Consider the following 27,669-nt stretch of genomic DNA (forward strand, 5'->3'; position numbering starts at 1 on the left):
TAGAGACAGGACCCAGGAAACTGTTAATCAGCACCCTGTGTAATGCGGATATGATGACCCAGGACTTACCTGGAGAAATGCTCTAGGCTCTGGGAGCAGCTGTGTATTGTCCAGGACCCACATCCTCCTGTAACTCTGCTGCTTCACTCAGGGCTACTGCCCAACGCCTGATGAGGAAAGCCACAATTGCATTCACAGATGATGAGAAAGGGGCAAAAAGCAGATGTTCTGGAACCACATGGAGTAGGATTTGAAAATCTGTTCCTTTTCTTACAGGAGTGGCCATATAAATCATCATCCAAAGCAGGACACTTCTGAGAGTAAAAGGGAAATTAATAATTATTCCCAGTCAACAGACATAGACTGTCCCAAGCAAACTGGGTCATTGTAGCAGATGCTGCTGCTGACCTTGGTTCTCTAGTGCAGAGGTCTGTTTACAGCAAGCGCCTGTGGAGAATGAGCGACCTGAGCACAGGACAAGCAGGAAGAGTGGAGGGTTAATGACCCTGAAGCAGCACCAACCAATGGCAGATAAGGGATCTATAGGTTAACTCCATGGTGCTCTTGCCTCTAGGACCAAATAATAACTCTTAAGTGTTCTGTTCTATCTCTGAGAGTTCCCCAGTAAGACAGAGGCCCAGTCGCTCATCATGGTAAGTAGCTGGATAACTCAACGTTTATCTTCTTTCCATTTCTGTGTCTCATGTTTCTCATCTTTACTGGTTATTTCATGAAGTCACCTTGGAAATGAATTGACACCCAGATCCTTTGCTCAGTCTTCTTCTGAACTCAGAACAGTTGCCTTACCGCTTAGGAGCCATGTGACCTTGGGCAAGTACTTAAATTTCAGCTTGGAAATGACAGTAGAGAATGCATGTAAAGCATGGCATATGGCAAACACTTGATAAGTGTCCAGTTCCAGTGTTATTATTATTGAATCGTTATTGCTCTGACTCACATCGGAAGCATTTTTTCTCTGCTATCTTGCTGTCACCTCTTCATCTCTCCTCCAGATTGTTGCAATCCTGTCTTATCTGGGGTGGCTTCCACACCATGGCCAGGGTGCTGACCCCTTATTTTACTGCTCCCGTTGGCCTGCTGTATACCAGGCAAGTGCCAGGGTTTGAGAAATAGTAATATTGTGTTTTTTAACTTTGTTTTGAAAAGAGATTCAGAATTGCTACTTCCAAAAGAGAACGTAACTTATTTACAAAATGCAGAAGTCTAACACTTATATTGAAGAGCAACACACATTTAAAAAGCCCTGAGCTGATTATCACTCTTCCTTTCAAATAACTTCTTTTGCCTGATGCTGAAAGAAGTCCAAATGTAGCATTCAAGGACACATCATAACCTTTGGCCTCCTGACAGGTCGGCTAACACTGCTTGTGCTCAGAGGCCATGCCATGGAAAATCCCCCTTCTGCCTAGGTCCCCCTTCTTCCTACTTTTCTTTCAAATAAAACAAATGTGAGGTATGATTGCCTACTCCTTTTAATTTTTTGCTAAGCACAGTTGAACAGCTGATTTTAGTCATTTCTACCTATGGTTTCCTCCTTAGAGCTAATTAGTTTCTTTTCAAGTAATTGCAAATAGTACATTTTCCAGGCCCTTGGCGTAGAGGCTGACAACTAGCTGGCTGGAGTGGGCTCTTATCAATAGCTCACGGAAATTAGACACACAAACATCACACTGGGGCCCTGAGGGTTGCTCTAAGTTGTTTAGAAGAAATAGCTCATGAAAGTCCCAGGGCTCTTTTATGAATGGACTCGCTGATACAAAATCTCTGGGATGTGGTGGGCAACAGGATAGTGGAAGCTTCCCTAAGCATCCAAATGGACTCAGCTTTACATGAGATCAAGCTTCACTGTGCTGCAGATACTGTGCTTGCTGCTGTGAGTGAGTCAGGAACAAGGGCTGAGTCTAGAGATGAGGGGGAGGGAAGAGAGTGGGAAGGGCTTGCTCTGCAGGTTTAGAGAAGTAGACAGTGATGTTCACTAGAAGGGGAGAGACACACAGACTTCACGGGGTTCTTATCGTTATCATCAGTTATTCCCCTGCACCAGAAAGCCAGTCCTACTACCCCATTCTCCAGGAACCGACAAAGAGATCACGCCTATAAAGTTCTCACTTTGGTCTTTGGAACAGAGTGACTGCCTACTTTCAGGTCCGTGATTTTCCATGGAATCTGGTTTTATATTTTCAGAAGGTTTCTTTTCTTGTTCTCGTCCTTCAATTTGAACACTGTTGTTGCTGCTGCTGTTGCTGTTGTTGTTTTGAACCTTAGATGAGGAGAGCTGAGTCATTTGGGCTCCTCAGTACATGGCATGTTGGTTACCCTGATCAGTCCATGTGACTCCCTCTATCTACCCTTACATGAGTTTCCCATTGCTGCTGTAACAAATTACCACAAACTGAGTGTCTCAAAGAAACACAAAGTTATTACTTTACAGTTCTATAGATGGGAAGTCCAACTAAAATCTCACTGGAGTAAGGTGAAGGTATTGGCAGGGCGTACTCCTTTGTGAAGGCTCTAGGGATGATCTGGGGCAGGGTGAAGGTATTGGCAGGGTGGACTCCTCTGTGGAAGCTCTAGGGATGATCTGGGCTAAGGTGAAGGTATTGGCAGGGTATATTCCTTCTATGGAAGCTCTAGGGATGATCTGGGCTAAGGTGAAGGTATTGGCAGGGTGTACTCCTCTGTGAAGGCTCTAGGGATGATCTGGGGTAAGGTGAAGTTATTGGCAGGCTGTATTCCTTCTGTGGAAGCTCTAGGGGATGATCAGGGGTAAGGTGAAGGTATTGGCAGGGTGTATTCCTTCTGTGGAGGCTCTAGGGATGATCTGGGGTAAGGTGAAGGTATTGGCAGGGTATATTCCTTCTATGGAAGCTCTAGGGGTGATCTGGGGTAAGGTGAAGGTATTGGTAGGGTGTATTCCTCCTGTGGAGGCTCTAGGGATGATCTGGGGTAAGGTGAAGGTATTGGCAGGCTGTATTCCTTCTGTGGAAGCTCTAGGAGATGATCAGGGGTAAGGTGAAGGTATTGGTAGGGTGTATTCCTTCTGTGGAGGCTCTAGGGATGATCTGGGCTAAGGTGAAGGTATTGGCAGGGTGGACTCCTTTTGTGTAAGCTCAGGGATTATCTGGGGTAAGATGAAGGTATTGGCAGGGTGGACTCCTCTGTGAAGGCTCTAGGGATGATCCGGGCTAAGGTGAAGGTATTGGCAGGGTGGACTCCTTTTGTGTAAGCTCAGGGATGATCTGGGCTAAGGTGAAGGTATTGGCAGGGTGGACTCCTCTGTGAAGGCTCTAGGGATGATCTGGGCTAAGGTGAAGGTATTGGCAGGGTGGACTGCTCTGTGGAGGCTCTAGGGATGATCTGTTTCTTGACCTTTTCCATACTCTAGGAACCTCCCACTTTCTTTAGCTCATGGCTCCTTCCTCCAGCTTCAAAGCTGGGAGCTTAAGGCCTCGTCACTCTTGAACTGTCTTCTCTTTGACTGACACCTGCTTCCTTCTTCCACTTTTAAAAATCTTTGTGATTACGTTGGATAACCCATGCTATGCTTCCTGTCTGCTGATTAACAACCTTAATTCCATCTGTAACCTTAATTCACCCCTGTCATGTAACAAAACAGATTCACAGGTTCTGGGAATTAAGATGTGGACATCTCTGGGGGAGGAAGCTTATTCTCACTACCATAATCCCTAATCCTACACCTTTTCCCTGTCCCCATTGACATCTACTCCAATGTGCTTGACATATGCCCTGAAATATGCACGTTTTCCTTGTAAATATGCCATTAGTGTGTATGTTTTTAATTGACATTTTGGTATTATTCTATGTTTCGTCTGTGGTGTTCTTATATACTTTTCATTTAACACTATGTTTATGACGTCTTCCATGCTGTTCTGTACACATGAGTTTGATGCTCCCAACAACTGTATATTATTTCATAGTTTATGTCTACCGCATTTTACATATCCAGTTTTCCACTGATGGACTCTTGTATTGTCTTCACTCTACTCTGAGCTTATCATGACAGACATCCTTGTCCATGGTCCCAGTTGGACTCACATAAGAATTTTTCTAAAATGAACTAAGGCTAGGATTTCTGGGTAACAGGGTAAAGGCTAGAATTGCTGGATCACAGGATATATCTATCCCTACTTAGTGTCACTAAGCTCTCTTGACTGGCTGTACTAGTTATACTTGGACTAGTGGAGTTGTTAAACCTCTTTACCATGATGGTGATGCAGCATCTTCTGTCAAACCTCTTTCCCGGGAGCAGAGCTGAAAGCCTTTTCTGGATCTCTCTCCTGTAGATTTTTGTTTTTTAGACAGGCTTCAGAGGCACTAAATACACTTTCCTCTAGCCAGCACTTAAGTCTGCCTTCACTTCTCTTTTTTACGTGTTAGCACTATGCTGGGCACAGGCCTCCATCAGAGGAGTCTGTTCTTTGGCTATGCAAACTCAGAATTTTATTTCCATCCCTTCTTCTTCATCCCCATGCCTCTGGACTCAGGTTTTATTAATGTAACAAGGATTTCTTGAGCACTTACTGGCTCAAATACCTTACCCCCTTCTCCCCACCCTAGATATTGGGGATATTAAAAGAACAAGTAAGGGGCTTACATTCTGGTGTCCTGTCAATTCAACTGCAAAAACTTAGCCAGGATCCATTCACTTCTCCCCAAAACCAACCTAGTACAAGCAAACAGAACTTTAGCACTTTTCACCTGGACATTTGCATTTGTCTTCTACTTGGTCTACCTGCTTCCACCCCTACCGCATCAAATCATTTTTCCACACAGCAGCCAGAACAAACATTTAAAAATATAAATCAAATCCCATCTCTCCTTCATATCTGCTAATAGTCCATTGCCTATAGAATGATATCCACATCCCTCAGCCTGGCTTACCAGGCTGCATGGCAGCTGGCTCCTCTCTGTCTCTCTGACTTCACCTCCTGTCACTCTTTCCTTCATTCATCATATTTCAGCCACATCGCCCTTTTTCCATTCCCGGGATAGGTCAATCCTGTTTCTGCCTCTCAGTCTTTGCAGTAGCTGTTCCCTCTGCCCAGAATGCTCTTCCCTCCAAGTTGCTCAGGACTGGCCCTGTCCCATCATGCATATATTGGTTCTGATTTACTTCTCTGGATGGTACTTATTTATTTGCTAGCACTATTTATTTATTAATGAGTTCATTGCCTATATTCCCCTGTAGTGTGTGAGCTTCATGAGAATGCTTTTATTTCTCTTGTTCACTGTTCTATCAGTACCTAGTATACTGCCTGGCACAGGGGTGGAGTTAAAAATGCATGGGTTTTAACTTTTTTTGAGGAATGAATGAATGAATGAATCTAAAGCAGTGGTTCTTGATCTTGACTACCTATTAGAATCATTTGCACAAAGCCAAGCTCCACTTAGACCAATTAAATCAGAATCTCTAGGCACAGGGCTCAGGTATTGGCACTTTTTAAAGCATCCAGATAAACATTCACTTAAGGCTCTGAAGCAACCCTTTGAGGATGAGAGCCCCTCTCAAGTAGGGAAACTTAGAAACCTTCCTTGGGATTTTGTATTCAAACTCTAAAAAGAAAAATTTTCTTTTTCTTTTTCTTTCTAGTGTTAGCCAAAGTACTGTAAGCCTCCAGCTGTCTGCAGCTGTGTCAGCTGACACTACCACCATTCCTGGCTACAAGGAGGAAGCCAAGCTATAGGAGGAAAGAATAGGACCAACTCACAGAGGAGCTGAGCCAATTCAAAGGTGAGGGAAGGCATGGCAGGGAGGCACAGGAAAAGTGCTGTTGGTATTGTGGGAGACCCTGGAGTCTCTGAGTCTAGCCTCACTTAAATTCTCATCTCTGCTCAAGTTGGCAGGGGTTAGGTTTCTGTCATTTGCAACTAAAAGGATCCTGACCAATACTTGTTCAAAGCAAATAATTGTGGGTCAAGAAAAGATGATTTAAATGGAATCCAGAAGACAGAATATTACGGCAATGCCTTTATCAATAAATCCATAATTCCAAATATAGCGGCTTGTTAAACTAGAAGGAATCCTTTGCTTCTCATATTTCAGCCAGTTGGTCTGTTTACAAAGTGTCACAGTTAAGCACTTCCACAGCCACATGAAAAGTATTAGATCACTTACTCTTCTTAATAAAGGGAACAAATTTGTGATGGACTGCACTGTGCATTCATCACGGGGCACTGCATATGCCAAGCTTTTGGTCCTTAGGGGCTCCTCTCCCAGCCGGGAAACTGAGAGAACTCAGCACAAATGGTCGAATGCTGAGACCTCTATGATTTCTCTGTCCACCTCAATTCTAATCACAGGGCTCCTTTTGAGCCGTCACAAAAATGCTGAAAGGGTAGAAGCTTTGGTTACAGAGGCCCTGACAAGCCTATAACGTTCTACCTCGAGCAATGGAGAAATAGAAGTAGATCAGTAGGAATTGCCCAAGATGCCAGTCTTCAAGGAGTCCCAAATGGAATGCTAAAAGGTTTTGAGAAATTGAGGGAAATCAAGAAAGTTGTATTGGAGAGAAGTCCTCTCAAAGAGAATACTGTGTATGATTGAAAGGCACAAAGCTATACAGAGCAGATACGAGGCCTGGCACACACTTTTGGAAGTGCGTGCCTAAACTCCTTAAGCCTTCAATACTGACAAGCTCCGCTCCACAAAATCCCACGTGCCAAGATGTGATTCCTGCAATCTTTCTGCATTTCCCCAAAGATAAGCTATATGAAAAAGAGAAATAAATGGGAACATTCCCAGGAAGATTTCCAGCTGGCTTCGACTTTGGATGGAGGCACGAACAGGGATGGGGCACATAGACTCACACAGAGAAAGTATGTAAACCAGGTCTCTAAGCTGGAGGAAACACCCAGATATTCTGTTACCATTTTATTAGGCTCCTGCCACAGACAGCCACTGTGTTGTTTAATAGAGTAAGCCCTGGCAATAGCCCAAGTTAGAAGGCAACCGTAGCTGATTTCTCAGACTTCTGAGGCTCCCATCTCTCTTGGGCAATAGGTCAGAAGCTGTGTTGTACCATAGAGAGCTGTTGAATTGGATAGCAATCTGCAGGGGGCAGCAGCGAGACAGATATACCTTAGGATACTTCCAGAACAAAAGAATATTTGATAAGCCTCTCAGTAAAGCACAGGACCTTTCCCAAACACCTGTGCTGAACAGCATCCTGAGAATGGTGGGTTTGGTTAGCTGGGGGGCTTCCATTTCGCTAAGAGAGGTGTGCATGTTTGGGGCTAGGCAGAATAGTTCATTGTGGTAGAGGAGAAGCAGAGCCCAACCCTTGGTGGTCTTCACTCTTCACCCTGTAGTGATAAACTTCCCTAGTAAGTAAGTGCTGAACAAATATTTCAAGTCTGTGGGTTTGAAGGAAAGTAAAAATCTTACCTGCCTGAGGAGCCCCATAATTTGTTCTGGTCTGCTCACAGACATTCAGCAGCCTCCCCACTCCTGAAGTCTGGAGTAGAAGGGAAGGGGAGGTACATTGTTATCCTTCTCAGGACAGACACGAGGAAAACTACACCACAGCATATCTGATTGTCCCCTTTTTTGCTTTTGTATTTCCTATACTCGAACCTGAAATTTTCCCTTGTCTATTACCACTGCCTTCCTGTAGGTTTTCTATAAAAATAGTGGTTGTATTTTGTCAGGGCTAAAGCCTGGGTAAGATTGTCCACCATTAACCAAAGCTCTAAAAGTAATCTAATATAGGCCTCTTAATTGGATAAGCTCTCTCAGACCTAAACCCACATCGTATATTCTGTGATCAATGAACTGTAATGAAATTCCAAATAAATCCCTCCCCACGGAACACCAGGCTTCCAATTTGGAAAACAGTGATCTGGTGGTTTCATCATGCTCCATCGTTAGCAGAGGACGCCGTAGCTCACTTGCCCACATCCTGACACCATATCTTAGGCTCACTCCCTTATTTAACATTAGATCTCTAATGTGCACATGCACACACACACTTGCATACATAATACAGATAAAGATGTATACAAAACAAAACAAAGCTATAAAACAACTGAAGAATATGAAATTATTATTTCAAAATTATAGGCATGTGATATTTATTTCCCTCTTTCCCAGTGGGATCTAAATATCCTCTACCCCTGGTCTCTGGGGTTGGCCCTACTACTTGCTTTCCAGTAGAATGTTGGTAGACATGACACCTAGATGACATGAAGTATTTTGTGCATCATCTGTCACCATGAAGGTAACATACCCAGCTGCTTCACTGATCCAAGGAAGACAAGGGACACCTAGAGCAGAACTGAACCCAAGTTACAGCTTAAAGCAAAGCCCAGCCAAACCCCAGTGGTATCAACTAAGACTCAATTCTCAGACATAGGAACGAGAATAAATGATTGCATTTTTAACCCCACCACACTTTTGGATGGTTTGTTATAAACTTTATTGTGACGATAGCTAAATAAGAATGATATTTTCTGAAGCAAGTTATGAAAGTTCAAAGTCAAAAGGGAAAATGCTGACAGAGGTAGCCATGACTATTTTTAAAGCTGTATGTGGATGTTTAAGCAAACGGCACCATAAATAAACTTAAAAATTAATCTGAGCCAATAATTTAAAAAGTATCTTTAGCAGATGACGGTGGGATAGAGGAATGAGCAAAGAACAGAATGCGTAAAAATATCCGTAGTAATGAACTTTGTCCTTTCATTTGTGGAACATCATGTTGCTGGTCAAAGGAATGAAGTCAGTCATTCAGGATTCACCATGGATAGATGTTCATGCTGAATAGAAATTTCAGGATATGCGATTAGTAAGACAGTATCTTGAAAAGGGATTTGGAGGGAAGTCCACTATATTTGTTGTCCCTGGGGACTGGAATTGGGGGAAGGAAAGTGACAGCAAGGACTTTCAATTTGGCTATGTCTATATCTTTGCATTCTATTCTAATGACCATGTATTAGGTGGGTGTTTGGCCTCAGATATCCTTTCGCCCAAAGCTCAATATTGTAATAGCACCATTATTATATGGTGGTCCAGCCATATATTTAGGATCTCCTATAGTGACAAGCGGGTGTTGAACAATGGGAACACATGGACACAGGGAGGGGAGCACTACACACTGGAGTCAGTTGGGGGGAAATAGGGAAGGGACGGTGGGGGGTGGGGAGCTGGGGAGAGATAGCAAGGGGAGAAATGCCAGATGTAGGTGATGGGGAGGAAGGCAGCAAATCACACTGCCACGTGTGTACCTGTGCAACAATTTTGCATGTTCTTCACATGTACCCCAAAACCTAAAAAGCAATGAAATAAATAAATGGGGGAAAAAAAAAAGAAGCCTACTACCTCTGACACAGATCTTTGGGTGGATTCATTTTTAGAAAACATCTCCAAGTATTTTCATGTATTGACATAAAATCTGCTCTTTCTCCTAAGTTCACTTTAACTTTCTTAAGATAGAGGCCACATCTTATTTTTTCTTTATTTTCAACAAGTCAGGTATAGTTGAGTATATTTACTGGAGCGTACAGATATGAGAGTGCATACCTTCACTCGATAATTGTTGACTCTCAGAGCTTCAAGGGAGATCATAGACCATCCCATTAAATCTCTAATGCCAACTATTTTACAGACAAGGAAAATGAAGCCTCAGAGGGACAATATCTCACCAGAGGTCTCTGAGCTGTGAGATCAGAACCAGGACTCAGAAAACTGGGCAAAATTACAGTCCAGTCTTCTTTTCCTTCTTCTACCAGCTAGCCCCATAGTCCAGTTCCTTTTTATTTATTTATTTATTTATTTTTTGAGATAGCGTCTCATGCTGTTATTGCCCAGGCTGGATTGCAGAAGCATGATCTTGGCTCACTGCAACCTCTGCCTTCCAGGTTAAAGCGATTCTCTCCTGCCTCAGTCTCCTGAGTAGCTGGGACTACAGGCATGCGCCACCATACCTGGTTAACTTTGTATTTTTAGTAGAGAAAGAGTTTCACCATGTTGCCCAGCCTGGCTCGTCTCAAACTCCTGACCGCAGGTGATCCGCCTGCCTCAGCCTCCCAAAATGCTGGGATTACAGGCATGTGCCACCATGCCCATCCACAACAGTCCAGTTCTAAAGACTGGTCAGTCTGGGGTCTGAGAAGGCAGGAAGATAGCAGGATATGATGACAAGAGCATGAGCTTTGGAATCAGACAAACATGGGTTCAAATCTCAGTGCTGGTATTTGCACAGATGGTGCCATTGGCCATGTTGCTTAACATTTCTGAGTCTATGCATTAGCTTATAAAATGTGTGGGTAATAGTTATCAGTTACAGTGAAAAAAAATGAGATAAAGTTTATAAAGCACTTAGCTCAATGCCTGGCAGAGAGTAGGAGCTAATTAAATGTGAATGCCATTCCCTTCTCTGTGGAATATCTCGGTAGCGAAAACACTTCTTTATGCATCAAGGAATTAACACCACTGTTATGAGATTAATTCACAGCAATGCACATGAAAACAGTGATTCAGATCATGGCAAAAACTATAATTAAAGTATCTGGTATTGTTTGATTATAGGGTTGGCTTTACTGACTTTAGCACTTTGTGGACAGAGAGCAGGCAGCTGAGAGGCAAAGCATGGCTTTATTTTCTGGGAGTTTTTTGACCACTTCCCAGGTCAGGGTGGGGATTATTCCTCTCATCTTGTTTTGCACTGAAGCATCTAAGCCTTAATGGGGTAAGATAGAGAGGGGAACTTACATTTACTAAACATCTACTATGTGCCAGGCCTTTTAAATACTCAATCTCACTTTGTTTTCCCAGAAGCCCAAAAAGGTCAATATACACAACTACATTTGATAACCATGAATGCTGAGGCTCATCAGTAAATTCAATAAGTTGCTTACAATGTCATCCCCAGTTAGGGATGAAGGTAAGGTTTAATTCAACTCTTCTCAACTCCGAAGGCTGTGTTCAATTCAATATAGAGGCTACCTCCTATTTCTGGCACAAATTTAACAGTTAAGTATGTAACAGGCACTGTTTTAAGTACTTTAAGTAGTACAGCTAAGACTGTTAGTTAACTATCCACTTCCATTCTTCCCTTCTTTACTAACAAAATCCCAAGTTTTTATTGTGAGTAGCACCATGCCTAACCACAGATCAGCATTTCCCAGTTTCCTTTGCAGTTAAGGAGGACCCAAAAGATCTAAAAAGTATTGGTTGGAACTACCAGGAAATGTCCTGAAAAGATATTGACCCATGTGAGAGACATGACTTCATGTCCTCTGTCCCTCCACCTTTCTTTCTGCTTCTGGTCTAGAATGTATACAGAGAATTGGTACCTGGCAGCCATTTTGAATCATGAGGTACATGAGGTAGATGAGGGGACCCTGAGAATGGAAGCCAGTGCTAAAAATGGTGGAGTAGAAAAGTAGAGGTAGCCTTAGGTTCCTGACAGCTGTGGAACTGCCTTGCCAATACTGGATTGCCAATCTTTAAAATTATTTTGAATGAGAGAAGTATAAGCCTCTACTAATTTCAGTTACTTTTCTGTTGCTTTCCTGATTATACTTGGAATATAATCTTAACTCTACATCTATAGTTTCTTATTTAATCCTCCAATAGTTCTACATAATATTATTTTTATTCCTAGGTTTTTCAGGTGAAATAATTGAAACACAGAGAGGTTAAGCAACATGCCCTAGATCACTGAGCTAGTATATAAAAGAGAGTGGGTTTGAACCCATTCCAACTTCTGCAACACTCATGCTCTTAATAATCATATTAGACTGCCGAGTCGGACTAGACATCAAAGACTCTTTTCCCCAAGCTGAAGAACTTTCATGTCTCGGTGGAATTTTCCTTCGAAATCAAACTTTATTTCTGATGGCTTGAGCCCTATTTGCATCTGGCATGAGGTTAGTTTTTCACTTTGTAAGAAATAACATTCTAATGGGTTTTTAAGGGCCCAGAAGACTTGTTAGCCATTCCCTGGCTGCCGCAGGACAAACTCATTAAAAACATCTGAACAAAACCAACAGAACTTGAAGGGCAACAAGAAAATGAAGACACTCTCGGGGTGGAGTTAGAGAACCCATATGGTAAAGCACAGATGCTAATGGGTCCACTCACACAACTGGAGGTGGAACTCTGTGCCCAAGACATTTCACCCCTTTGCATGACAGGGTCTCATAGGTTGATAACAAGGATTGCAGTCACTTACTCATTATCAGAGTTGCTGTCAAGAAAATAATTGGGATACCCCTAGAGTTTTCTCTTAATGGGATTTTACCTCTGTGGAAAAGGGTTTGCTAAGTATATGAATGAAGCAAACAAAATTGGAGGAAAAATATTTGCTGAGCTAAAGAGAGGAAATTATTTTGCAAACCTGGAAAAGTACCAATTACAGGAAAATATGGTTTATCCAGAGTTCTATCAGCTGGGGTTTGCTATTAATTTTATCTGTAAAATGGGGATAATCACACTGATGTTTCAAGGTGGTGGCAAGGAATATGCTAAATACATCATATGGAGGTGACCTAGCACAGAGACTACCACAGTGATAAAAACACATTGAGATATGCTTGTATTCTTCTATGGGGCTCTGAGGACCTAGGAATTGGCCACTGTGTTTTCTTTTCCGGCCTTTGGGGAGCAGACTATAGAACATACAGAGACCATTTAAAAAATAATGAACAGAAAAAAGCAATAAACTCTCCATTTCCCTAAACAACCCAGGCACAGAGCAGGAAGCATTGGCTCCAGTATCTGCAAATAGCCTTGCAGATTTTCAGACTACCTGGTTTTCAGAAGCCCACCTAAGTAAATCTCCCAAACCCTGGATCATGTCAAGAGGCAGGGCAGCACAGCACAGCAGTGAACATCTCGGCTCCAATACCAGTTGACCTGGGTTTAAATTTTTGCTCTTTACTTACTTGGCCATTTTAGTTAAATATTTGTAAAATGGAGTTAGTAATAATATGTATAGTTGACTGGGGTGAGTGTTCCATCAGATAATACACATAGGGGGCTAGAAGAATGTCTAGCACATAGTTAGTGGTTAATAATTAGAGGTCAGTGTTAGTGATTTTAACTGTTAGCGTGGAGTATGGCATAATTTCCTTCTTCCCCTTCTTTCTGTGACAACTCCATCATGGTGGGTCCCAGTCTTGTGTGGTGGAAGCAAAGTACACTTCATAAGGAAGTCAGGAGTCCAGCCCTTAGGCTCTATGGAGATAAAGGCCCTGATGAAAGATTTGGTAGGCTTCCTTTAAAAGATTAGAGCGTAAACTTTGGAACCAGGCCTACTTGGGTTTGAATTCTGATTTCTCTGATGACCAGCTGGCGCTGTAACCTTTAGGAAGATTTCAGGACCTCAGAATGGACATGTACTGTCATGTGTTGCATAACCACATTTTGATCTATGATGGACCATATATCCAATGGTGGTCCCATAAGATTATACTACTATATTTTTTAACTGTACCTTTTCTATGTTTAGATATGTGTAGATACACACAAGTTACCATTGTGTTACAATTGCCTACAGTATCCGTATAGTAACATGCTGTACAGGTTTGTAGCCCAGGAGCAATAGGCCATACCACATAGCCTAGGTGTGTAGTAGGCTGTGCCATCTAGGTTTGTCTAAGTACACTCTGCAATATTCCCACCGTGACAAAATTACCTACTGATGCATTTCTCGGAGTATATCCTTGTTGTTAAATGATGCACTTAACATGGTTGTTAATTTTTTACTAATTGAGGAGTAAAAGCTCAAGTAAAAGAACTCTTCCTTGTTTAGCTTTAAACTTTGTAATCAGTGGCCTTGTCAGTTGCAAGGTTGTTCTGAGCTGACAGGCTAATTAGAGAAATGGTCCACGTGCTTTTATTTGGAGGAGGACTGCATAAAATACCATTCCAAACTTTAGTGGCTTAAACCAACAACCATTTATTTAGCTGATGACTCTGACGGTTGCTAATTTGGTCTGGGCTCAGCAGGAAAGTTCTTCTGCTAGTCTCAGATGGGTTCACTCATGTGTCTGCACTTAACTTCCAGTCAGTGAGATGGTTCTGTTTCTGGGGATTAGCTGGCTATTGGTGGGGCCATAAACCAACATTCATCAAGCTAGAGCAGGCAGTCATGGGGTTATGGGAGAAGCAAGAAAGGATGTGTCAATACACAAACACTTCTCAAGTTTCCTCTTGCATCACAATGGCCAAAGCAAGTCACACAGCCACCACCAGAGTATAGAGGGAACTTCCCAAGGGTGTAGGATGAGGTGAACAATCAGAACCCACTACTGTTAACAATTTACCACAATCACCATAGAACCTGTTTTGGGAGAAATAATTCATTTCTGAAATCGGCATCTTGTACATACACATGAGACCAAAGTGCCTTTCCTACTATATTCCAAAGAGAAATTATTCAGTATGACACTCTGGACAATGGCTGAATAAAGAGTTTCCTGGTTAGCAACCAATTGAAATGCTGTATGTTGCATAGAGATTTCCTCAATTTGTGAATTAAAGCCTGGAATAGGGGATTTCTACGTCTCTTTAAACCCTGACATTCTATGAATCTATACTTTTCTATTCCAATTTTAGAATAGCTAAAGCCCAGGTCAAGAAAGCTCTGTTTCTTGTCCAGTGAGGCAGTCAGGAAATTTTGGCCCATTGCAAAGAGCAACTGGTCAACCATGAAGTCTGTGTGACATGACCATGGATTAAAATGTCTCAAGGAGTAGTGAGTTCTCTGTTGCAGAAGGTGATCAAACACAGACTGGTTAGCCATTTTAAAAAATAATCAAAAGCTGTGGTTTTAATTCTATTTGTATAAGGAGACATCAGAATGTTTATATTGCTTCCAGGAATTCTGATGCCCTCCCCAAGACAGGCCATGCAGAAAAGTGGAATCTGTCCTTGTATTAAGTAAAAAAAAAAAAAAAAAAAAAAAAAAAAAAAAAAAAAAAAAAAAAAAAAAAAAAAAAAAAAAAAAAAAATAGATTATATGCATTTAACAAGTGAGCACTTAATATAAACAAATTAAAGTACTTTCACATCTTATACCTTTCTTTACTCTGGTGCCAGTAACTTCTTTATACAAAGGGAAAACAAAGGCTTACAGATTTTGCTTAAAGTTATTCTCAACTAGTAACTGTCCAAGTGGTTCTTTCACTTTCAACTGAGTGGTTCTTTTCATGTTCCTGGTGACCTTCTTTCTTTCCTCCCATCATTCATTCATTTGTTCAGTCTGTCTATCATTTGATCTTCATTTTTAATGAAATGTCTCTTAAATGTGGGGAAGGATAGGCATGTACTAGTCCCAGTACATGTGTGCATCTCAACTTCGAGATCTTAAGGTTGAGAATTAAATTACATAATATATGTAAAATTCTTAGAGCAGCATCAGGTATCTAGAAAACACTCCAGGAAAGCTAGTTAATATTATTATGTTGGGAGAAAGGTATGAAGCTTTTGAAATTGAGCCTGAGTTCAGAGAATCTGAGATGTCTGGTCAGAAAGAAACATGTAAAAAGGGTGAGAGGGCAATGACCACAGCCCCACCTCCTTGAATCCTGTGGTTGTTTCAGGAACCCTGAGGAGTGTGAGGATGTCCTGAGCGGAGGATACCTCAGGGGAGCTGAAGGAACAGGAGAACAGCCCTGGCATGCCCCGCCCAGGCTCACCTCCTCCTGCAGAACTAAGCCAGGCCTGAAAAGTTCCTTGAAAGAGGCTGCTCTTTGGAAGCCTTGTACATTTCTGAAGGCTGCCAAGAGCATGTGCGGCTGAAACCAGAGTGGGGACCCGTGCTTCCTTGAGGTGGTGCCCAGGGTAAACCTGAGATAGAGAAGTTAATCCTTTCTTCCTGCTCCGTGCTCCCACGCCCACTCTTGATGGCCCTCTTGGACAGGAACTAAAACAGCCCCATACAGACTTTCTCATGAGTGGCTGACATCTGGTCTCTAGAAAATACTCAAGTAATACTTGTCTGGCAAATTCCTGGAGTACAGGTCACACCCAGCAGCTGACCACTTTCTCCTTGGCTCCGAGGCCATGACCGCTATCCAGTCTAGTGTGGGTCCATTTGAATTCTAAAGTGTGTCTGGCCTGGCCACCCCGCAGCAGGGGACGCAGAGCAGGCTCTTCTCATGGTTTTCAGATCGCTCTCCCTTGTCTTGCGTACCTGTCCTCATGGAAGGATGTGGTCTGTGAGCCGATTGGGGGTGGGTGGGGTGGGAGGAAATGAAATATTTTCTGAAAGAAGATTCTTTTCAGAAATTGTTTTAAAGTTAGGCCAGGTGTGGTCACTCACACCTGTAGTCCCAGCACTTTGGGATGCCAAGGCAGGAAGATCTCTTGAGGTTAAGAGTTTGAAACCAGCCTGGGCAATATAGTGAGACCATGTGTCTAAAAAAAAGAAGAAGAAGAAAGGAAGAAAACTTAGATGAGCATGATATGTTCCTATAGTCTCAGCTACTTGGGAAGCTGAGGCAGGAGGATCGCTTGAGTCCAGGAGTTCTAGGCTGCAGTGAGCCATGGTCACAACATTGCACTTTTTCACTGGGTGAAAAAGTGAGACTCTGTCTCTGAAGATAAATAAATTAGTTAATTAAAGTACTGTGCCAATAAGGTAATTCTTAAGACAATGCTAAAAAGAAATTAGAGGTAGTGAAATGCAATGCATCACTGAAGCATCCAACAAAAACCAAGACAAGTGGAACAGGGGGTCTGGCTTTGAATGTGCTTACACTTGGAATAATCCACAGCACTGGCACCCTCTGATGTTGAAGCCTGGATCTTCCTGGGCCTGGACCCACACGTCCAGGCACAGGCCAAGAGAGAAACATCTGCTGGAGTTTCCCCTGAACCTGTGCACTTGGCCACCTTAGAACCATTGCTATTACAGAGGCAGTTTTAAGGACCCCAGATAAAAGATTTGACAGAAGGAGAAGAAGCACCAGCATCCACAGTTGAGTCTGTGCTTCCCAGAGTGCCAAGGGCTTTTTATACAGAATTTCATTTCAATAGTTTCAATGGGAAGGCAAAAAAAGACAATTTCATGCCACCCTCAGTGCAGCTTGATATCTTAATTCACGAGATAATATTTTTGTTCTTCTCTCTTCATTGCTATCTCTGTCTTGAATGTCCATTTCCTGGATCTTCACGTCTGTGGACCCCCCTGTCCATACAGACTCAATCCAAACCCTACCCTTTCCATAAAGCCTCCTGTGGTTCCTTGTCCACCACTACTACCAGCCACAGTCAGAAATAATTTCATCACATACTTATTCATTCTGTGCCATAGCTTCCTCATCTATAAGATGGGCATAATATTAATACCTTCTCCATACGATTATCGCGGGAATTAGGAAGAACACTCAGAATTAAGCTTAGCATATAAACAAAGTTTAATAATGATAATGATAATATTTGTAGTTGTTGTCAATGGATATAATTTATCTTCTTTGCTACCCTCACTGTAGGATTTTGGAGGCAGGGTACGAATGAGGTCTTATTCATCTCTGAACCCAGAGGCTACCAATCAGACTTGATGCCCAACAGATACTCAGGCTCAGTAGAATGTTTGATGAATGAGAGTGGAGGAGTGTCAGACGCCAGCGACAAGAGCAACCTTTGAGCCAACAGACTCCTCAGTCATTAACCCTCCATCTGCCTGGCCAACTTTATGGGCCACCTATCACTACGTGGCTATTGTTCAAAGCTGGCCAAACTATCCTGGTGCTGGCTGCTGGCAGCCTTGTCTTCAAGCAGCCGCCAGAGAGGCTGCTACGTATGCTGACAGCATCATCGAAGCTGCCTTCAGGGCTCTGCTTCTCGGGGGCTGGTACAGATGAAACCTGTGCCCCTGGCAAAGTGGGGGCCTGGTCTTCCTGCAATCCCAGCCCTGCTTGGACACCCATTACAGCAATGAGCACAGCACGTTTGACTTCTTGCCTTGTCTCTCACGCTTCTCAACACGGACGATTCGTAATGGATGTCAGACTTTGAATTTCTTATCATGTTGTTTATATCTAATAAGTGAATTGCCCTGTTTTTTTAAAAGTCAGCTTTTAAAATACTGTGTTTGAACATCTGTCAAGGGCTGGGGATTAGCTGAATAGGCACTGGATGCCAGGATATTATATTCTCTCTTATCCTTTATACTGTAATTATCTTGATCCTCAAACAACTCAGCACCAGTTACAACCACTTTCGCAGACTTGTTGTTGCTGCAAATTCAAAAAATTATTTTATTTGAATCTAAATTAAACTGATATGTAACAAGGTTTTTTTTTTCCCTGCTAAGTCTCAAAAAACAGTATCTGCAGATGATTAAAAAACAGTAAAACACGGACAATTTCAAAGTTTATTTCAAGAATAAACTCATGAAAATTCATCTAATTATGCAGCAGTGTACCAAAAATAATCTTTTCCAAACCTAAATTTGTTTAACAAAACACACAGTCAGCTAAGCCAAATGAAAGCAAACGTGTGTTTATGCCATAGTAACCCCCTCCCCCTGGCTGCTCTAGTGGGCACGAGGGCTTGGCAGGGTCCTGAAGCCTGTTGGCGGCTTCTGAGTCCTGACACTTTGCTTGCTGGTGTTTCCAACTAGGGGGCCATTGGCTCCACTGGTCACAGAAATGGACCCTGTTGCTGCTTGTGTAAGTGGTCTCTGTTTCTGGCATGTGGAGAGCTGAAGCAGGGAGGACAGAGCTCTTTACTCTCAACAACTCAGGGAGAAGAAGAAACTACCAAAGCATCATGCACATAACCGCAGGCAGAGTGGTACTGTGTCTGCCAATGATTAATAGTAATAGTGAGAATAGCTACTGTTTATTGAGCCCTTGCGCTGCACCAGGTATTCATTTAGGAGTCTCACATTCTTCATTTTTTCAACTGACCCATATAACAAAATAACTGGAACCCGGTCATCATGACCCCTACTTTACAGATGTAGAAACTGAGGTTTAAAGGGAAACAGCCAGCCTAAGATCACACAAGTAATTGGCTGAGCTGAGATTTGAATCTGTCTGACTTCAAACGCCATGTGTTTAAACTGTCATAGCATATTTTGTTGGCTCAGGCCTGGGCCAGCTTCTGGAAAGCAGAAATCTGGGAATCCATGGGAATCCAAGCTCTCCCATCCTAGACAAGTTCCTGGTTACTTTCTGGATCTCAGTGTACTCATCTGTAAAGTGGAGAACGCAATACTTAAGACATAGTAAAAATTCAAAAAGTCGTAAAATATGACGATTCAGTGAGATGATACACCCTCAGAGGGCAAGAAGTATGTTATTTTATTTGTAATTGTAACCCTGGTACCCCCATAATAATACCTTTCACAGTGTTCGGCATATAAAAGACTAGGAGTGAAATCATAAGACAAGCTTCCTTCCTATAACTTGTTTACAGCTTATTTGGAAAGAAAAAGCAAGTGCGAGCAGATGAGAGAACAACCCTGGTGAACATGTCATCACGGAGATGCTAATTAGCTGCCAGATTGGTGATCTAGCAATAATGTCATATTGGACTTGTCCCACCAAGCATTAGAAAATTGGGTTCTGGCCCCAGTGTCACAACTTCTTAACTGTGAAGGTTTTTGAACTTCTCTGAACTTCTGTAGGAGAGGAATCATAATGATCTAACTTTTCTTTTCTCCTTGTGCTATTGTGAAGTCTGGAAAATACTGTCACATGCTTTATGAAATGTCATGGCCACCAGCATTTTTGGCAGGAAGAGCAGGCATGAGGCTGAACTCTCTGGAGGAAATGGCTGGAGGTCTCAGCTGTGGACGAGGAGCCACATTTTGCTATAGATTAGAATGTATTCCAGAAGGAAAACTAAAATCAAGGATCTATGTCAAGTTCAACCCCTATGTTTCCAGAGGCCTATGGAATCCTGGGCGTTGTCACTCACTATCACTTGCCAGTAGCAGTATTAGGCACTCACTAAATATTTTTAAAATCAAGTTCATTTGTCCTAATTGGCATCATGGAATTGAATTATATTGAATGCAAGGGCTTCAAAAAGCCCAGTTAAAATCCACCTGCCACCCAATCACATAAAATCGCCAAAACAACTTTCTTCACTAAGTTCCATGGTCTGTGCTTCTGCTGTATCTTTTCTCTAACTGAGGCAGAGTGCATGGGGAAGGCATGGCTTCTGGAAGGGAATGATGGGAGGGCACATGCATGGATACTAGGAAGAATTTTTCTCCCCCAGGAGCAAGAACCTGGGATTTCTAGGGAAACAGAAAGGAGGCCTCACATCCCTCAAATTTCACTGGCACATGCTTCCCTAAATTGCCTTAACAAGTGAAGCTCCTTTAATCTCAGCTTCATCTATTAATTCACCAAACATTTTTGGTCCTTGCTGTGTACCTTGGCATCATGCTAATCCCTGGGTCTTAAGGCTTTCAAATTTTCTATTTCTGTTATCTTGGGCAAGTCCCTTAAACTTTCCTATCCTCAGTTTATGTATCTATAAAATAGACATCATTTTTTATGCCTCCCAGAGTTTGTAGGAGGAACAAATGAGATTAAAATACTTCACATGCTGTCTGACATTTAACAATTACTTTAAAAGAAAGTCATTAAAGAATTAAAAGATGTTTTTAAAAAAGAAATAAAGGTCTCTGGATCTAATAATGTGATGTCATAGAAAGAACTAACTATAGTTGGAAGTTGAAAGTAATGCATGCACGTGTGAAAAAAAAAAAAAAAAGGACTTGACTGTGCTAGTCTCCTGCCCGAAAACCATCCACTGCCCGTCATCTACCCCCAAAGAGCCGCAACTTCTGAGAGCCTAGCCACCTCTCCAGACCCATCTCTCATAGCCCTGCTCCCTGCCCCCAACGTATGCCCTGCTCTTATGCCACACGTGGATTTGACTGGCTAGTTCTTGAAGAAAACATATTCTCTCAGGCCTCCCCGGCTTTGCACACACTATTCCCTCTGCTTGGAGAAGCCCCAGTCATTTGACAAGAGCTCGCTGGATGTCAGCCCCTCTGGGAGCCCTCCCAGAGTTGTCTTTTTATCAGGGCAGAGTTTTGTTATTCTTCTCTGATCCCTGGAGCACTTGGGCAAACAGCTGATGCAGAGTTCATTTTGTGAAGCTGTGACCAGTTTTCTAGTAGACCATGAGCTTGCTGAGGGCAGGAGCCTGCCTGTCTTTGATCTTTGCTTCCGTGGGGTCTATCCTGGTGCCTGGCACAGCAACTTTGAAGATGGAAGGGATGGAGGGAGGTAACTGGACAGGCAGGAAAAGTTCAAGTGCTCTGTTCTTACAGGGGGAGTAGGGATTGATCCAGAATTAGTTATTTAGAATAATCTGGAGAAATTCTGGAAACAAAACAAAACACACATATAGTTCCCGCCTCCCAAGAGTCTGCTGTCATATGGGCCTCAGGCAAAAATGGATTTACCTTGACACTAGTGGAGTTTATACTTCAAGACCCTTCACTTGCACAGCTCCTTCCAGGGACCTGGGACAAGCTCCAGCAACTCCTTTTTTTACTTTTAGACAGGGTCTTGCTCTCTTGACCAGCCTGGAGGGCAGTGGTGCGATCTTAGCTCACTGCAACCTCCACCTCCCTGGCTCAAGCAATCCTGCCACCTCAGCTTCTCAAGTAGCTGGGACAGGTAGCAATTTCTTATTTATAACTTTATACGTATATTTTAAAAAGGACTATCTATATGGAATGAGCTCAGGTCCCACAAAACCTGGATCAACCTCTGGCCCCAGGATCCATAGTTTCAATAAGCTTAACAAGTGATTCCGATACACAGCCAGATTGGGAGATGACTTGCTACTCAATGTGTAATTCACAGGCCAGAAGCATCAGGAAACATCACGGTTGGGCAAGTCGGAAATGTGGAATCTCAACCCTATCCCCGACCTACTCTCTGTGAATCTGCATTTTAACGAAATCTCTGGGCTGGCTCACGTGCAAAAATGCACATTCAGAATAAAGTTATGAATTGCTGCTGTAATGATTTCTCTGAGAGAGAAACGATTTCCAGCTGTAAAATCACAGAGGCCTTCTTGGAGGAGGTGATCTCTGAACGAGGACCTAAAGTAGAGGCAGTATTTGGGTATGTGAAGTATTTTAGCAGAAGAAGCAGCAAGCAGCATCAGTGGAATCCTGGAGATGGGGAATATGAGCAGGTGTTTAGTAGACCAGGGCCTTTGGGCTGGAATGAGAGAAGACAACCACAGGTAAGTTGAGTCTGGTGGTAGGGAGGGAGGGAGGCAGGCTGGGGAAAAGCTCACGTGTTGGGTTAAGGCCTTTAGATTCTAATTAGTTAGGAATGTGGAGCCTTGGTGTTTGGGTCCAGAAGATATGAGAGATTCAGCTGCAAAAGCAAAACATCCCCTGGGAGAGGGAAGCCAGGCACAGTATTTATTCATGCTCAGGTACAGATTATTTATGCCCAAGCCTTGCCTCGAAGATGTCAAAGAAGGGAAGGGGCAGGAAGCCAGAAACAAGGACTGAGACTTCATGAGGGAGGTACTCATATTTTTTCCCACTCTGCAGAGTTGGTGAGAGTCTCAACGGCACTCCCATCCTTGGCACTGCACAGTCAGGATATTTGCTGATTGTGGCTTACAGAGAGAAAGGATCTGGGTGTGGTCCAGGGTGAGTCCTGTGAATTCCCATCACTCCTGCTCCCTGCAGGCTCCACTTCTGCAGCTTCCTGTGTTCAATTCATTCCTGCAGCCCAAACAAAACCTACCTACAGGGTTGTTAGAAGGACTAAAGGGCATAATATAGCAAAGTACCAGAAATATATTGGGACCTGAAAAAAAATGCATGTAATCCTTTGAACCTTGAGTCAGAACTCATGGTTCATCCACTTCCCTATGCTATCACGTGGTTCAAGTTATAACAGTGGATTTTCAATGAATGCTTCATCATAAAATGCCCAAAATACCAGCCATAGAAAATTCATCATTTGGCCTTAGAGTGGGTTTTGTCAAGGCTTGAGGTCATATACACACTTTAACAACACACATTAATAGTAATTTAATGAGCATTTACTACATGTTGATCATTGTGATAAGCATCTTACAATACATCATCTCATTTTGTCCCATCATAAGATGAGGAAAGGGAAGCTTGGAGATATAGACTGTCTTACTCAAAGTTCTATTACTATTAAGAGGCAGAGCAGGAAATAGAAGTCAACACCAGGGTGAGATCAAAGCAAGTACTCACCTGCAAAGCTTCATATGGGTGCCACAGGTGAAACAGTTTTCATTAGGAAATGTACATTTGGCTTCTTCCATCCCCTCCACATCTCATTTCAAATGCTAGGGAGAGTCAACATCACATTTCATATAGATAGAATTGTAGACTCAGAGTCAGAGATAGAGAAAATATAAGGATGATCTAGTTCAATGCTGCTCCCTTACAGAGGCAGAAATGGAGGCACAGAGAGGTTGCTTACTTGCCCATGGTAACACAGGATAAGAGTGTCTTACCTCTTATAGTTCATATGTTAAGATAAAAACAAACATTTGAAAACATAGATTATCTTGTTTTGTTCTATCCTTGCTTCTTCACATCCTGTCCCAGGCATCAGCTCTCTCCTCTTTCTTTTTTCTTTACTCATTTATGTATTGGTTCAGCAAATATTTATTGATGTACTAATGTGAAATAAGTTACATTCAGGGAAGAGACAGGAATTTAGGAAGAATAAGTAATAAACAAGAGAGAAAAAAGAAAAGAACAAAAAAGTACAGAGAAGGAAGTGGAGAGAGAAATACAGAAAGAGAGAGAGGGAAGGAAGGGAGGGAGGAAGGAGGGAGGGAGGGAGAAAGGGAGGGAGGGAAGGAAGGGACAATATCAATTGACCACTTTCTATTGGACAGGCACTTTTCTAAGCATTTTACATGTATTAACTCATTTAATTCACCCAGAAACCCTATATGGTAGTCACTATTCTTATCTCCAATTTACAATGAGGAGCCTGTGGCACAGAGACCTGAAATAAATTGCCCAAGGTCAGAGGGCTGGAAGGTGGCAAGGCCAATATGCAAACCCGGCAGATCTGGCTCTAGAGGCTTTACTTGGGACCTATGCATGTAATCGTATTGTAATGTACTCTATTTGCTCTGATGGCCACTGGAAGTGGATTAGATACTCACAGTAAGAACATTAGTGTTCCTGAGGGTCTTTATCATTTTTTCTCAATGGAGAACCATCATCACAATTTGTCATGGACCATCAGTGCCCACGGTGTGAAGGGAGAAATGTATTGCACATAGAACCATCAAGCAGAGGAGCCTGGAAGGGAAGAGGATCATGGAATTTAGAGCCATGGGACCTGGAGTTTAGCTGTGTCCCTGCCACTCCCTAGTTATGCCATGGGATGAGTCAATCCATCTCTTTAACTGTCTGGTTCCTCATGTGGAAAATAAAAATTATAGTTGATTCGCCCCTATCGACTTCGGAAAATCAAATTCAGGTGAAAGTAGTTTATAACATCAAAGGGCAAAACCAGTGTGAAATCAAACACAACCGTCAGTCTTTTCTCCTTAATTTTGTGTAGATGTTTATTAAAACAGAAAGAAAGAAACTCTGTGGGGGTGGGGGTGCTGAATTTAGAATGAGGATAATGGAGAAAACGCAAAAAGGAAGGTTTAGATGATGAGCTTCCAGTGGATAAGGGAAAGAAGGGGGATTATTTGGAAGAACCAGAAAGGGCCCTGTGGATGGTTAACTGCTTTGGATAAATGGATGGTTATAGTCATTCATTCATTCATCCATTCGTTCATTCGATTAGTATTTATTGAGTGCCTCCTATGTACCAATGACAGTGCTACATACTGGGGTACAGTTCTTTAGAGAACAGACACAGTCCTGGTCCTCATGGAGCTTGCAGTATGCAGAAAGTCAGACACTGAACAAATATGTACAGAATTTAAATGCATAATAATAAACTGGGATACATGCTATGAGAGCAAGGAAAAGAAGAATTTTCTATAAGAGAGAAAAACAGTATTGGGTAGGTGAGGACACACTGAAAGACTCAATGCCCTAGTTTTCCCATTATTCCTCCCCACCACCCACTAACTGCTATTTGAAAGGTCTCTGCTACATACAGACATGTACTATCTCAGTTTAATGAGCAATCTTTTGAGTCCCCAATAAAAATATGTGGGTATATCCCCAGGTGTCAGGTGTTGGGCTCCCTTCATGGTCAGCCCTGGCTGCAGCCCCCTTTGATGGAATCCCTGCATATCATTTTTATTCCTATTTTACAGATTTAAAAAATTCTCACAATAGTTCAACGATTCATCCCAGATAACACCTAGAAAATCCAGACCAGGGTTCAGGACTTTCGATAGCAGATCAAGGGCTCTTTCTGTTCACACTTAGAATAAAATCCTAACCACAAGGTCCAGGATGTTATAGCTTCAGCCAGCTCTTGCTACCTCCCTCTTCTTTACCAGGCTTTATCCACACAGGCCTTCCCAGGATGCAAAAAGATTTTCCCTGCTTCAGGGGCTATGCATCAGTTCTTCTTTCCTATGTCTGGAATGCTCTTCCTTTATTTTTTACTTGGCTACCATCTTTCAATTTTACATCAACTTTATTGAAGCATACTTAAAATTTTTTTATCTTTATTTTTTAGATGGAGTTTTTCTCTTGTTGCCCGGGCTGGAGTGCAATGGCATGATCTTGGCTCACTGCAACCTCTGCCTCTTGGGTTCAAGCAATTGCCCTGCTTCAGCCTCCCAAGTAGCTGGGATTACAGGTGCATGCCACCATGCCCAGCTAGTTTTTGTATTTTTAGTAGAGACGCGGTTTCATCATGTTAACCAGGCTGGTCTTGAACTCCTGACATCAGGTGATCCACCCACCTCAGCCTCCCAAAGTGCTGGGATTATAGGCATGAGCCACCGTGCCCAGCCTGAAGCATAATTTGTATGAATAAAATTCACTCCTTTTCAGAGTTCAGTTTGATGAGTTTTGACAACTATATAAATATGCTTAGGCAACCACTGTTACATTTCCATCACCTAAGGAAGTTTCCCCCTGCTCCTTGGCAGTCTATCTTTTGCCTATACCCCAGGCATCCACCAGCTTCCTCCTTTTCATCTAAGTTTCAGCTAATTATCCCCTCTTCAGAGGCTTTTAAAAGTAATGCCTGCCCTGGCCATCCAAAAGCTCTCCTCCATGCTCCTCCTCCATCATTCTCTTTCAGACAGTCTGGCTGTTCTCTTCCTAGCACATATTACAAGGTGTACCCATTTTATCAACTTACTTGTTTACTGTATTTCTGGTCTTCTCTAAACAATACAAGCTCCATGAAGGAAGGGTCTCTGTCTTCATTAACACTCTTGTAACCCCAGGGCACAGTACTTGGCACATAGTAGAATAAATATTTATTAAATGGATGAATGAATTCATGGATAAGTGGTACTGCATCCTTCTGTGTAAAAGTAGCTGAGGATTCATGGCTGAATAAGAAATGATTTCTACACTTATGGAGCTCACAATCAAATGGAAGTCTTGTGACAGGCACACAGATAACACTGACACAGATAATCCCTAATGCTTGGATAATGCACTACTATGCACGTATAATGCACTTACTGTGTGGCAGGCCTTGTTCTAATATATATGACTCCTTTCATTTCATCCTCATGACAACCCTATATGGAAGTTACTACTATTATTGCTGGTTTAAAGATGAGGAAAATTAGGCACAAGAAGGCTGAGTCACTTACCCCAGAGCAACCAGCTTGTGAGTGGAGAAGCCAAGATTTGGGACCATGCTTCTTTCAGGGCTGCCTGATCTATGCCCCAAGAGAAGATCACATAAGGGATCCAGAGAATACAGAAAAAACTAAAGGCACGCTCAGCCCAGACTCAGGTCAGGCTTGCAGGGCAGGCGAAGTTCTAACTCTGGAAACTGGAAACAGGGACTATTGTCTCTGAAAGCCCTACATCAAATCCAGTTCTAGCAGCCAGAGACAGCCCTCCAAACCCAGGGACAGGTTTTTCAGGCCTCTAAAGGGGATTATAGCCAGATGGGGGGAGGGGCTTTCCCTAGTGCTCCTGTGTCCCTAGGGGTCCAGTTACCCCAGTACCAGTGCAAGCCAGAGCATCAGGGCTTCAAGTGGCCCACTAAGTTGTTCCCGAAGGGCTGCAACACGTACCCGAAACACACTGGGAACTGGAACTCCAAGCCGACGGACCTGAGCGCCGCCTGGGGATCTGGCCCCTCCCTATGGCAGCTTCCCAAAGGCCTGCCCGGCCTGCAGTTCTCCGCTGAGGACAGTAGGTGGCAGTGGGTCGTGAGAAATGGCCCTCTCCCGGCCCTGGCTGCGGAGTCCCAGCCTGGAGAAAAACGTGGCTGGGCTTCGGCCGCCGAGCGAGGGAGAACCGCGTCCCCGGGGTGGGGCTTGGGGGCCGCCCTGGGAGTCGGTGGCTTCTGCCCTAGCGGAGGTCAGCGAGGACCCGGGAGGCAGAGCCTGGATGGAGCTGGACGGGGAGGGCTCTGCTGGGGCTCCTGGTCCCCATGCGGCTGGGCTGTCATGGAGAGCCCTCGGGACCCTGGCCCCCTCGGGAGGGCCCAGCCTGCCGCCTCCTTAGCCAGAATTTGTGCCCAGCGTGGGAATTTACTTCCAGAGCAAACAACTTTTTTTTTTTTTTT

General features: G+C 43.0%; 1 long non-coding RNA gene across 2 annotated transcripts in view; it reads left to right on the top strand.

Annotated features, from left to right (window-relative positions):
* The first annotated feature begins 572 nt into the window (after nucleotides 1–572).
* Nucleotides 573–27,669, top strand: part of LOC108302195 — a 79,795-nt gene continuing 52,698 nt past the window's right edge. Inside the window, exons 1-3 of one of the 2 annotated variants that reach the window (XR_005199721.1) lie at nucleotides 573–653; nucleotides 15,589–15,829; nucleotides 21,077–21,246. This is a non-coding gene — a long non-coding RNA (uncharacterized LOC108302195). The remainder of the gene's footprint in view (nucleotides 654–15,588; nucleotides 15,830–21,076; nucleotides 21,247–27,669) is intronic. The other variant, XR_005199722.1, reaches the window with a different exon arrangement.

This window comes from Cebus imitator, unplaced genomic scaffold, assembly GCF_001604975.1.
Source record: "Cebus imitator isolate Cc_AM_T3 unplaced genomic scaffold, Cebus_imitator-1.0 Scaffold39, whole genome shotgun sequence".
Classification (NCBI taxonomy): Eukaryota; Metazoa; Chordata; class Mammalia; order Primates; family Cebidae; genus Cebus; species Cebus imitator.